Below are 14,002 nucleotides of genomic sequence, written 5' to 3' on the forward strand. Positions count from 1 at the left end.
AAGATGGTCCAATAATAGCCAAATCCTAACCTAAGAACTATTCTATATGCTAGGTCACAGGAAATTACATGGACTCAATTAACTGCAGAGTGAAGTGAAAAGTGGCTGTGCACACAGCCAAAGATCTAACCACCCTCTCCTATCTTGGAATTATTACTATTATCACCATTATCATTATTATTAGAGGGACCTGTGAGCTCTACTAGCATGGTAGAATCTGAGTGGGTTTCCATATAATAACATAAAGTTTTCCACTTGAGAATGAAAATTATTCCAGCATGCATTTTTCAAAACTTTAAAAATCCAGATCTCTGAAATCTGCCAATACAAACTCCAGTTGGCAACGCTCTGCTCATCCTCACATCCACACAGCTCCTTGTATCCAGCAGAGTTGACTGTAATGAATGCCTAATGGGGGAGCAGGTGAATTAGTAAAAGGCCTCTGAAATCCATGCAGGAAAAAAAATATATTTTTAAGTTAAAAAAAAAAAAAATATATATATATAAAGTAATATATATATCTTAAGTAATAAATATATATATGCACATATATATTATAAATATATATCACAGTCCTGGGTTCCTGTGAGACCTGGTTCCAACATTTACCATTACTCATACCTGTGAAAAGTTTGTGCCACCAGTTGTCAAAAGGTTATTTCCTTTGGTAGCAAAGCTTTCCTTAGGCCTACTTCCATGAAGCATGAAAACAAAGTCACAAAACAATACACACCATTTGAATGCAGTATCCAGCCATTAGCTCTTGTTTGCCAACTGACAAGCTCTTCTCCTGTCTATCTCTGCAAACAGTCAGGTCTTTACAGGGCCTTATGTAACCAGCGAGGCAAATTTTTAACAGGAAATACAAGCAGTCTTACATGCCAGCTGTTTGGCATGAGCAGACTGCCTGGCTGTGCCTTACAGGCATGGCACAGCCATTCATTGATAAGCTGGCACAGCCAGTCCTGTCCCCAGGCCACCCAATGAGTCCATCTAAAATAAGATTAGATGCTGCAAATCCTGGTGTTCAAGTAACACTGGGATTCAGAAAACGTCCATGGCTCAACATAAACAAGGGGCTGATATGTGAGACATATGCTGCCTTCCCAAAAAATGTACGTTTCACCAGATGCATTTACCACCGACCAGCATATTTCTACACTACAGTTCCTACTGCTCTTGCTCTTGTGAGCCTGGCTTGCCAGAACTGAGATCAATTTTATTAGATACCATTAGTCTCTGTTAGGGCGGTCATTTGAATAACAACAGATTGGCAAGTATAAAACTAAGGCACCTGTTGTACATTTGGCAGCCTGGATGAGGCCCCTTAAAACGAAAACAAATAAGAGCTATAATCATGCCAGGCAATGGCTTTTGGTTCAATAATGACCATGTGTCAGAATTAAGTGCATCTGGGAATTCCTACCACAGCCAGATGTAAAGGCAGATTTGTCTTGTCTAGTGGCATATGAGTAGACACACACAGTCTACTCGGATTTGGCTTTGTCTTGATTTGGTAAGAAACTAGGTAAGTGAACTAAGCTCAAATGAAATAAAATTAATTACTGAAGAGCATCTGACAACAGCATCATAAGCCACCGAGTCTAAATGTACAGGCTGTAAGATTGGGGCCATGAACTAATCACCTGACTTTTCTGGTTATGCTAACTTATTCACAGAACATTCACCTGCATTATCCCAATATTACTACTATGTGGATCCAGGCCATGAACTAAGAGCTGGAGATAACACTGTGAATAAGACAATGACCTTGGCCTCAAGCACTCGTAATGAAACAGACCACAAATAAGCGATTGCAATGCATTATAACACATGCTATGTGTAGATGTGTAGAATTCACTCAGTGCTCTTTTAACACACAAAGTAGAATATCTGGGCTGCGGAGGAAGGAAAGGGTTCCTAGATGGGTTGTCAGTTATGATGCAACCTGAAAGAAGAGGTAAGAAATGGAAAAGAGGGGGACAGACATTCACAAGGAAAGAGAGTGTCCAAAATTACAGTACAAAGTAGAGAGTGGTGCATCTGAGAAACAGCAAATATTTCAGTGTGGCTTTAACAGACCTCTGCTGGGTGGGGGGTGTTGAATGAGAATGGTAAGATGGCTAGAGACAGGACAAAGGTCAGGTGCCTCCTGCTAAGAACTATTTCCTGCTTTATACAGAGGGGAGTGATGAGTGACTGGAATATCTAGAATATCAAATTCAGGTTGCATTTTGATAATAATAAAAATGAGATTCAAATAAACTTAAGCAGTACCTGACTATGCATAGCAGCATTTATTAAACTTGTCATTCTTAATTTATAGGTATTATTTTTAAAAAGCATTTATTAAGAACTTATGAAAGAATTCTCAAGACAACATAACCCAAAGAAGGTAGCAAATCCTGTTCCATGCTTCTAGGAAATTATGCTGAGAACTCAACTTATAGAAAAGTATGTGGCTACACAGGCCAGTGTTTCATGTGAGACGTATTTTAGAAATCTGGGTTGGGGGGCAAACAAACAAACAAACAAACAAAAATCTTAAATGTTAATATAAGAGCCACAGAAGAGAAGTAAAGAAAAAACATTTTCCATGTACCTTTATTTTATGTACCATGTCTGATTTAAAACTTCAGGGTGCCTTATTGTTGGAGAAAAGATAATTTTCCAATTCATCAAACAAATGTAACATCCTGTATTTTATTATTTATAAAACCATAATTAATCAGAAATAGTCTTCTGAGACCTTAACAAAAAAAATAGGTTAAGTGAAGAAAAAAATTTAATCAAATCCCACATCTGTTATTGATAATTAAATTATCAGGTGAACAGTGAAAACAAAATATTTTGGAAGACATGATAATGGACAAAAGTTGCCCAGATAAAATTGCACAGGGCAGGCTGCCAAAAAAAATAGGATGTGTGTGTGTATCAGTCACTTGGCATAATTTCATTTCTTTGATAGGCAGGCACTCTTCAGATATTCCTATGTTTCTCCTTAAGAAAATGCTTTTGATTCCTTACCTCTTAGGCAACTAGGAAACACCAGCCTTTGTGATCTTAAAGACTGTTTTAGGTGGAGCTACTTGTTTAACCCCTTCTGCTCCAGAACTGATCCCAGAGCTCAGGTAGTTGTGTCACTGGCCTGAAAGTATAAAATGTTAGCACGCTGGAAGGCAAATGCAAAAAAAGGATCATCTAGTCCAAACCCCTTTGGTAAAAAGTTGTATTTCAGTGGCTCAAGTTCCAAACAGAGAAAGGAAAGGAAGAAACTCTTCAGAAACAGTCGAGGGAAAACCTACATAATCCTTAAAATTTCTTCTAAATTTGTGTCAAGAAAACAACATGCCATTGGGTATTCTTGTGTGGTATATGTCAGATAAATTTTTTTTTAAAAATTATGTCAGGCACAGAATGAGGAGGTTCCGAATAGAGATGATATAAATTGAGATGCTAGCCAAACACAGTGGCACTTGCTTACAATCCCAGGGACTTTGGAGGCTAGGGCAGGAAGATCACAAGTTCAAGGTCAGCCTCAGCAACTTAGCAAGACCCTGTCTGAATAAAAAATCAAAAACGGTTTGGAAATGTAGCTCAGTGTTAAAGTCTCCCTGGATTCAATCCCCAGTCCAGAAAAAATAAAAAAATAAATAAAAGTTATGATACTAATAATGCTTGACTTAAAATTTTCTCCCTAAGTCCCACTTTATTACACCTCTATTTCAATCCTGGGCAAATTACTTAACCTTCCCATGGATCAGTTTCCCTTTCTGTAAAATTACAACCTAAAAGCTCTAATTTGCATAGAGTGTTATTTAGAGATCATACATGATATTGAAAGTAAAGTACTGAACAGAATGCCTGGCACGCAGTAAGTGCTCAGTAAATTTTAGTGACCATACCACATTGACTGCTATTATTGTACCTGTGATATCAAGATTATTAAAGGAAAAATTTTCCCTATAAAGGAATTTTGATTTTTACCTATCTCAGGGTTCAGAGCATCATCAAAGGTTTCTAATGAATACTTATTCCTTGCATTCATGATTTCAATTAAATTCAACTGGAATCTCTTCAGTTCCTATCAGTTCAAGAAAGGACACAGCACTTGAGCTGTGCTTTAGAAAATAAGATGAAAATTAAGACAATTTCAATGTAAGCAAGTTAGGGCGGCTGATAAGGAGAAAAAGGGAATTCTAGGACCGGTCATGGTAGAATCAAAGAGATGCCCAAGAGCAGACAGACTCCTGGATGATAGCACAAAATCCAATACTACACAATCGCAGAGCACCTCAGGCTACCATGAAAAGGTTGAATATGCAAATGAGGGTTAAGCTGAAAGGGCTGGGAAATTGCTTTGCTGGGTATTGAGCACTTAATTATGTAGACCTGAAAAGTTTGCAATTCAGAAAGCAAGTTTCTAATAAGAATGAAAGAGAAGTAATGAGAAACACAAAGACCACACAGGAAGTTATACAGGGAGTGCTAAGTATTTAAACATAAGGTAAAGTTAGAAAGGGAGAGGAAGTGATAAAGTGAAGAGATTACAGGAAAAACTACAAAACCTAAGGGGAGTGAAAGGAAGAAAACAGAAAGACAGTTAAGGGATAAGTTACATAGTGAGGCAGGAAGAAAAGGGAAGAAGACATGACTATGGATGTTGGACAATATTTTAGGTCTACAAATACAGGGTCAACTCTGAAATAGTTTGCCATATAGAACAGTCTTCTACTTCTTAATCATATAACAAGTCAATAGCATTTTAGGTCTGGAAGAGATGCCGGGAAACTTATTTTTATGGTCCTCTATGGAGACATTAGTTCCATGATAAGAGGCTAGGACTATCCCAGCAGACAATATAGGCAGAGACTAGAAGAAGGCTAAGAACACAACCATAATGGAAGAGTTTAGAATGAAGACTAGAAGTCAAAACACTGCAGGAAGAGGGAATTCAATGTTGAAGAAAATAAAGAGTCAAAGAAGGAAGTCAGAGGAGCAACTTGCATCCATGGGATATTTTCAAAGGAAGATGCTTCCAATATTTCAGTCATCCAGAGAAATACAATTCTTTCCCAGAAATACAATCTTTTCCCAGAAAAAAGTAAAAAACAATTACATAACTAATGAGTAGACATAGAATATTTAAGATACTTCCAATAGATTATTACTTCTAGTTAGCCTAATAATCCTGATAGACCCAATTAAAATAAAATATAAAGTCAGGAATCTGAAGAATCACACTAAGCTATTTCAACCAGAGAAGTCTAAATTGGTGGCTATGGCTTGTTCTTCTTTTACAATCCTTTTAATAATTTTTCAATTAAGTTCCTACTACAAATAATTGGAATATGTTTTCACAGGAAGTCCTGGATCTAATTATACAGTAAAAAACAACCTAGCATACATTCAATATGTCCCTTTCACGGAATGGGCATCAGAAAGGGGACAGAAAAAATTTTTATTTTAAACATTGAAAACAAAAGTCTCTTGGACCTATAATGGGTTACTGGATCAGCATTGATGTGTGTAGTCTAATTTCTCCCTGTGATATTGTACTGGCAGATCTTAGGGAGAGACAGAAGGCAGTAAATTCCTATCCTCCATCAATACATTTGACCTCGGAGCAAACCCCACAACTGGCTACAGGCACCCACCATCCATCACTGCTCTTGATACCTGATCCTTCAGGAAAGGACAGCTGCACTGGGCAAAAGGCTAAGCAGCTTTCTAAGATGCACTACCAGTGAAGGGGGGCAGGGCACTTCTTTTTGCTTCAGTATTTTTATTAACTGCTTTTCTAAACATTTCTTCCTCCAAACTGCATCTCCACATCAACTGTCTTCAGGAATCTATGAACATATTCTTGACTTTAAAAAAAAATGCTCTCTGTGTACATTCTAGGTAAAATCAGTTCTAGCTTTTCCTTTGAAAGCTGTCTGAGATAAGCAGTGTACTGTGGCATGCTAACATGCACAGACTTCAATGAACACATTGGGCTGGAAAAGGCTGTTCCAGAATCTGTAGTAATTACAGCAAGTATACAACAGAGTACCAGTAAGTGTACACATGCACCCCTATTCAACAAATACTAATTGTAAATCAGGTGGTAGTAATTTAGAGCCAATAGTTGAAGACAGCAGATCTTCATTAGGAGAGACCAGTGTTTTAAATATAGTATGTCCATCACAGACTACTATGTTCAGTAAGTTTTTTAAATTTAAAATACAAAAGAAGATAAATTCTTATCATCAAATTTAATCTTCATCCCAAGTATGGTCATTCTCTCCATTTTACAGATGATAAAACCGAGGCTCTGGGCCAGGGTCCTGAGTCAGTGGTAGAGTGCTTGCTAGCATGAGTGAGGCACTAAGTTCAATTCTCAGCACTGCATATAAATAAATAAATGTCCATTGACAAATAAAAAATAAAAAACCGAGGCTCTAAAATGTGCTATCACAAGAAATAATAAGATGAACATTCAGATCTTCTTTCAGCAAATTTATGTTCTTTTCACTGAAGCATAAAAAGAAAATTGGTCTATGCTGCGTAAAAGAAGTTCATCTACTAAAGATATAAAAGAAGTTTCTTGTACTTGTGATCCAAAGATTACAGATGATCTCTGTATACATCTTAAGGTACAATTTCTCCAGATCCCAAAGCCATCCTGAGAAACACTGTTTTCTAAACACAATTCACAAATCTCAATTTAGTTAGCTACTGCTACATTAAAAAGCTCAAAGGCTGCTAAAAAAAAAAAAAAAAAAAAAGACAATTAAGATTTTATAAATTCAATCAATCTCATGAAACTGACAGATTTACGAAGGTTAAGTCCAGTAAATAGCAATGTGGTAAAGGTCACAATGCTTCTGACATTGTTATCTGAATGTCAAAGAAGAACCAAAGTTAAGTAGCATTTCTGTTCAGTGAATTCAAAGAAATCAAAGAAAGCCTGGGCTCAAATGGTGCTCTAGCTCTTACATTTTGTTTGGAAATACTGAAGGAGCCAGAGGGGTCTGCCACATAAATGCAACCGTTTGCAAAGGAAGGCAAGGCTTGTTTGCTGCAGGTGGAGAGGGAGGAACATTGAAGTTGCCTCAGTACTATTTGCCTACTGATATCCTTGACCTACCAGCTTACAGACAGCACAAACTGCCTTACCTTTCCAAATAGTCAGCTCTTTCACTTATTATCTATAAAAGAATTTGATCTGGGGGACAGAAAAAGTTAAAAAGCCATGAAAAGGTGCATTTATTTTATTTTTTTTAATTTTCAAAAGGCTATACACTAACTGACTAGTTTTGGTATAGTCCCGTTAAACATATCTAAGCATCAAACAGAAAATAATGAACAGAAAGCTACTGAATTATTTTGAGAGGGAAGAGGAGGAACACAGCAGGTCTCATTTTAGTCATTTTTCCCACTGAATTTTTTAACCCTTTAAGGAGTGTGGCAGTATACTTACTCTAATGTCTAGCTATTAAAAATATTTTATAAGTAAAATGCTAAGAAAATACAAAGTGATTGCTGATTATAGGGAAGCACAGGTAATTCATTAAAGGTGAAGTGAGAGACATAATACTTTAATTTTATGAAATATGTGTTGTAAGAATGCTGTTATCATTAATGCTTCAGCCTCACATTGCTGTCACAGCATTATTATTTAGGTTCATTAGATCAGAGACAACTGTAATATGTAAGCATTTGCTCTTTGACCTTTCCAAGGCTTTCCAAGACACAAAGGAAATATTGAACTTTAACATCTGAAGCTATGATTTCATATAATTAACAATCAGTGAGAACACGTCATCTATTCTTCTAGCACTTATTCTTAAGGGTTTTGATTGTGGAGAGCTAAAATTCATTTCTATTTGTTTTTAAAAGAGGGAGATTCTGGACACTTTCATTGTCAAAACAAATGTAAGCCAAGGATGGCATTTTAGTAAGTGTGACCAACTCGTGATTAGAAGCAAATGAGATTATCCATATAGGAAATATCAGCAAACAAACCTGTCCTTTGGTAGAAATGTCACTGTGCTACAAAATTACAGCTTCTTAAACAAGTGATGCTTGTTGGAATGAAATTTACTGACAAATCCCTTCTAAGCAATCTTCTTCCACATTATCAGATTTCTTCAGTTGATGTGCTATATGGGAATCCTCAATCTTGGCGTTCACAGAGAGAACTTTTCTCTTTGCTCTTTCTTAGTAAAATACTGATAATATAAAAACAGAATTTTTTTAAGCCCTGATTTTGCTTGAGATTGCAATTTGCCTCTATACCATCACAAAAGTAGCTTTCCTCAAAGATTTTCTCAAAAAAACTATACAGTACCAAGATGAAGCAAAAGTATATAACTTCACAAGGCAATAAGATTCAGAGTAAAACAGGCTTAACACATTAACTCATTTGCTCAGGCTCACCTTCAACCAAAAACTACTATCCCTTTAAGAAAATAGAAAAAGATAAAGCATTCTTTGAATAGTCTGGGTAAACTTAACAACTGTATTTTTATATTTAGCACTTTACATTTCTGAGCTTGTAACACAAATCCTAAAACTATATTTTATGGCCACTAAACTAAGTACACTATATCAAAGGCAAAGTGCATTTTTAAGATTCCCAGAAATTTTGGGGAATTAAAAAGGTGCCATAATCAAAGGTTAGATATACAACTTTTGAAGATATTAACCTTAGGTCTGATGCTTTTAGGATCACAAGGTAGAGCCCAGAGACTTCAACTCTGGACTACCCCCAAACACACAATGAAACTGGTGAAGAGTGGTTTTAAAACAAAATCACCTTGAGGAATTCATCTTTCTTAAATTGGCACTTTACATATAAAACTGTGTTAATGAATTCTTATTTATCCATAGAATCTTCTTAAATACAGAATTGTTCAATGGCTAGATATATCAAGTTTGGCCTGAAGGAAATCCAATATGCAAATACTTTTAGTGTGCTCTTACAAATAGGCACCTTGTCAGTTTGAAAAAGTGAAAATCAACAAAAGAACATTGTAAGTATACTTGACCTTATTGCCCAATGTCTATCAAGATTGGCACAGCTGGTCGATTTCAAATTTGTGAAACTGACACTTAAAAATGTGTAGTGCATCTTCAGTCCATGTCCCTCAAGTGCTGACTAAACTGTAGTCACCGTCTTAGATTCTTCTTCCATACAAACTTGCACAGTACTTACAAAGCTAGTTTAATCACATCATCAATCTATGACTATACTTCCCTTAAAGTAATTCTGCTTCATTTATCTTTTAAACCCTACATTATGCAAATAGCACCCTTATCAATCCAGTAAGGAAAAGTTATTAATGCTCTCTCTTACCATACACTGAGAAACTGGGATCACATAAGAATTTGCACAAATAACTCTTCCTTTTCTATTTTACACTGTCTATGAAAAACCCCCCTTGCACCACCATAGAGTCTGGAGAAGCCTAAAGTAATATTCTTGAAATATCCTTCAATCAGTGTCTATGATTGATATGAGAGCAGGAGTTAATGTATTAAAAAGAAAACAACAAAAACTTGAGGAATGGTCTACTTGATTTTTTTTTTAAATGTCTCTCTAGGAAGGGTTTGCATTTGCGATACCAGGATACCTCCTGGATATAAGAACAGTTATACAGGCCCCTAGTGGCTTACCAAATAGCAGCAGATGAGGGAATTCCAATTCAGTTCTCCACTTTGAGATATTTTGGTTCTAAATGAGTGTCAATCTTAAAAAGCAAACCAAAGCATTGCATTTAATACTTCAAGCAGTTTTACATCTATAGTTATCTGTCATAATGCATAAATATTAAAATATATTGCTGTATTCCATTACTTTACTAACTACACAAGTGCTCCGGCCCAAGTAGAATTTGTGTTATATAACCTCCACAATAAAATGGTTAATCCCTCTATCCCTTTACATGTCATTTTATTATAAAAGCAATACATTACTCAAGTATATTAAAATATATTAGAGAAAGACACTTTTCCTATTTGAATTGCATTCCTATCAAATCATTATTACTGAAGGCTTTATGTTAGTTCACTATTTAAACTGAGATACAGATAAAAACTAAATGCCACTTTTACAGTGGTAGAACTCTAAATGTATTTCCCAACATCAGCCAGTGATAGAACTCATATTGTAGTGTAACTATTTTAAAAGATTTACAATTAATAACACCCCGTAAGTCCCCCATCCTCTTGCTGTCTTTCTTTCACAAAAGAAAATTTCAGGCAGGCACATTTACAGCTTTTAGCAATTTTTAACTGGACACAATCTGACAGCTGAATTCATGAAACTGACCAGCTTGTCAATTTCACACTTTGAAAGTACAATAATAGCTGATAGCATGAGGGTGAATTTAAGAAATCTGTCACAGAATTGCTGGCTCCATTGAAAAGCAAAGTACAGTACATAATTATGGGAGGTGGGAGGTAGGGAAAATTTTATTGTCCATTTAGGATATCTGTTTCAAGATTCAGACCTGAAGCATTGAAAATGTGTTCTCTCTTTGCTATAATAGCCATCTAAGGCATCTTATCAAATTTGTTTTGAAAATAAATATATCTACAAAGCATGTTTCTGATCATCATCATATTACCTATAACATAATCTTTAAATTGATATCTAAAGATTCCTTTAAATCGGAAGGTTGAGTCTTGGCTCATCACACTGGTTTTTTACTCAAGTTGAGTGGTTGGTGTGTGCACTTTGAAACAGAAAGAATAGTCCAAATGGTTGGTCAGAACTATCTATGGTAGAACTCCCCATGGGTGAGCTACAATGGTTATAAAGAATACACCAAAGGGTAAAGTCCACATTGGTAACTCTGTAAATCCAACAGCAAATGTGTCTCAAATCACTAGCAGTTACTAGTTACTAAAAGGCTCAAAATGTGTAAGCTGCCCTTTAAGTCACTGGCACTGTGTCTCTGACATGTGTAAAAAATAAAAATAACAACAACAACAGCAACAACAACAACTTTAAGAGGAAATGCAGGGAAAGTAATCTCTCAGGAATCTTCCTAGGTACTTAAGATCCAAACTGTAGACTGGGCTAGGGGATCACTCTAGGAAATTTAGAAAACAGGAAAGACATTTGGCAAATAGTATACCCGGAGGTGAACTGGAAACAATACAAGCAGATTGTGATAGCCCGGTTTTGAAGAATGGAACTACTATTTGAAATCATGGAACACCCAAATTAATGAAAGCCAAGCTCACAGTTAGTGTTCAAGATTTCTTTGTAAGCTTAAGAAAACTGATTTCACTTGTTAATGTTTTTAAATTAAAATCAATGTCGCAGAGAAGCAAAGCAAGTTTTCCATATGCCTATGTAAAACTACAATAAATCTAAAAGAAAGAAAAAAAAAATATATATATATATTGGGTTTGTTCTTGGCTTTCTTTCCAAATTGTTTCCTACAACTTCAACTCTTCATTATAAATTATGCGTTCCCTTCCTTATGGAATGAGTGTGTGTGTAAGTACACCAGATTCCTGTGGCAGAACTACGAGCTTTGATTCTGCGGTGGAAAGGTCTCCAAAACAATCCCCCTCCTCTATGGCAGCCGCGTAGACTTTGATTCCTGCTATTTCTCCTTCTCCCCACTAGTTCAGAGGAAAGAAAGAAAAAGAAATCGCCCCCTCACCATAATCAGCCCTCCTTAAAACAGTAATCTCTGCCTTTAAAAAATTACATATATATATAATATGAGGTGGCAGAATCCCTGAGTAAGGTCGGAATGCCCCACCGCTCCCTGTTTTTCCCCAATACTACGCCCACCCTAGGAGGAGAGGAGGAGGGTCGCACAAATACACCAACCCGGACACCCCCATTCTCTAGAATCGCCTCTTTCCAGGGTCTGAGGTTTCAGGCGAGAAGTGAACCATGCAGGGGAGGACCTCTGCCCGAGGAGGTTCAGGAGAAGAGCAAACTGTGTGCGCTCCGGCGCCCGGGCGCTTGGGCTCGTGGACGCGGGAGCGTGTCGCTCCGGCCCGGGAGGCGCCGGCAGCCGGGGCTGGGCTCAGGGCGATCCCGGCGCAGCCAGAGGGGAGGACACAGAGGGGCGGGCCGGTCAGGCAGGGGACTTACCTGGTCATGTTGGCTCCGGGCAGCCGCCGCCACCGCCTCCCGCGCCGCCACCAGCACTTTGCTCCAGCGCCTTCGCGCCCCGCCACGGCCGCGCAGCCTGCGCCTGCCCGCGCCGCCGCCTCCGGGCGGCCAATTTAATCCCGCCGAGCAGCGGCCGCCGCCGCGGGAGCCCCCCTGATCGCCGCCGCCGCCCAGCCCTGGTGCGGCCAGCCCAGTCCAGAGCGAGGAAGTGGAGGAGAGTCAGCGAGTGAGTCCAAAATCCCGAAATCCAGCATCCAAGGGAGCGCGTCCCCCCGCCCTCCCTCCACCCCTTACCCCTTCTCCTCCTCCTCCGCCTCCTCCTCCTGTTCCCGGGCCGTCCTCCGGCCCTTCAGAGCCCGCGGCTTCGCGGCGGTTTCTCCTCCTCCCGCTCCTCCTGCTCGCCCTGCGCCCGCTTCTCCGGCTGCCTCTGCCGCCGCTGTGTGGCTCCTCTCCCTCCTCCTCCTCCTCCTCCTCCTCCTCCTCCTCCTCCACCTCCTCCTCCTCCTCCTCCTCTTCCTCCTCCTCCCGCTCCTCGATGCTCCGCCGCTCGCGGCTGGGGGGTCCGGGGCCGCGTCTCCTCTCCTCCCTCCGCCTCTCCTGTTTCCTCCTTCCTGCTGCTGCTTCTTTTAAACCAGATTTTTTGGCCACAAATAGCAACTCGACTGCCCCCCTCAGCGCCTCCCCTCCCTTCTTCTCTTCTTCCCCCCAAAAGTGAAGCGCACGCGAGGTAACCAGAAACTGAGGCCCAGAGGGCGAAAGGGGAGGCGGGGAGAGGGGCCTCGGCGAAGCCTGGAGAAGAGCCCGAGCGAGCGGAGTCCAGGGCCAAGAGGTGGGATGGCCAGCCCAGCCCAGACCTTGGACCCGGCGTGAACCTGGTGGTTACTGTTGCAAGCGAGGTGGTTTGGTGGGGAAATTAAATGAAAAAGCTCAGGAAAGTAATTGGAAAGGCTTCTCTCTTTGTTTCCTTGACTGGGTGATTTCTAAAATCTTCATAACGTGCTGGGGATCCCACGGAATCGTTGTGCCCCAGCGCTAGGGTGTTGTGTGTGCGCGTTGCCTGCGCGAGAGTGCGAGTGTGGGTGCGTCCGGGCGCGGGGAGAGCCAGGCCCGCTGCGCCCGCTGGCGAATCCCTGAATCTGGATCACTGACCCACTGAGAGGGCCAGAGGGCTGGACGAAGGAGGGGCAGACAGGAGAGCTGGGCTAAGGAGGCAAAACACACATACACACACACACACTCTCTCTCTCTCTCTCTCTCTCTCTCTCTCTCTCTCTCTCTCTCTCTCTCTCTCTCTCTCTCTCTCTCTCTCTCTCTCTCTCCCCCCCCTCCCTCTTCCTCTCTCTCTCTCTCTCTCTCTCTCTCTCTCTCTCTCTCTCTCTCTCTCTCTCTCTCTCTCTCTCGCTCTCAGAGGAGGGGGCGGGGTGACGTCACTCTTCAGCATCCATCCACCCGGTCAGAAAAGACCCTCTCTCATAGATTCACTCATCTCCTAGAGAGGCACACCCGGGCGCTTCCTGCTCTGCGTCCCGGCGCACAGGAGGAAAAAATTCTGGTCGCACCCTTTTCAGAGCTTTGATAATAATATAAGGAGCGTGCGTTGATGAGACACAGTTTGTGTCCGCCCCAGTTCACCTTGGCAGCCTCATTCGGGGACGCTTGTAGGATCCACTTTGGCGGCAGAGAGGGAGAAAGCGAAGCAGTGAATCCAAATCGTGGTGTAACAACTCTTGTTTTGCCTTCATGCTGTTCGCTTTTATGATGTTGGAAGTGCAGTGCTCCCCAGCTTCTGTGAAGGACAATATAAAACCCTCTCCCTAGATGGGAGCCCAGTTGTTGGCATACATGTTCTTTATCCACAGAACCCAAGGGTGG

General features: G+C 40.2%; 1 protein-coding gene across 4 annotated transcripts in view; it reads right to left on the minus strand.

The window, feature by feature from the left end:
- Positions 1-12,412, minus strand: part of LOC306645368 (receptor-type tyrosine-protein phosphatase delta-like) — a gene marked incomplete at its 3' end in the record, with an annotated part of 320,233 nt that extends 307,821 nt beyond the window's left edge. Inside the window, exon 1 of one of the 4 annotated variants that reach the window (XM_079113102.1) lies at positions 12,110-12,356. Of the gene's footprint in view, positions 1-12,109 lie in introns of all 4 variants that reach the window. The other 3 variants (XM_079113103.1, XM_079113105.1, XM_079113104.1) reach the window with 3 other exon arrangements.
- Positions 12,413-14,002: the final 1,590 nt, after the last annotated feature.

The sequence above is a fragment of the Sciurus vulgaris genome (genome assembly GCF_902686455.1).
Source record: "Sciurus vulgaris genome assembly, chromosome: 15".
Classification (NCBI taxonomy): domain Eukaryota; kingdom Metazoa; phylum Chordata; class Mammalia; order Rodentia; family Sciuridae; genus Sciurus; species Sciurus vulgaris.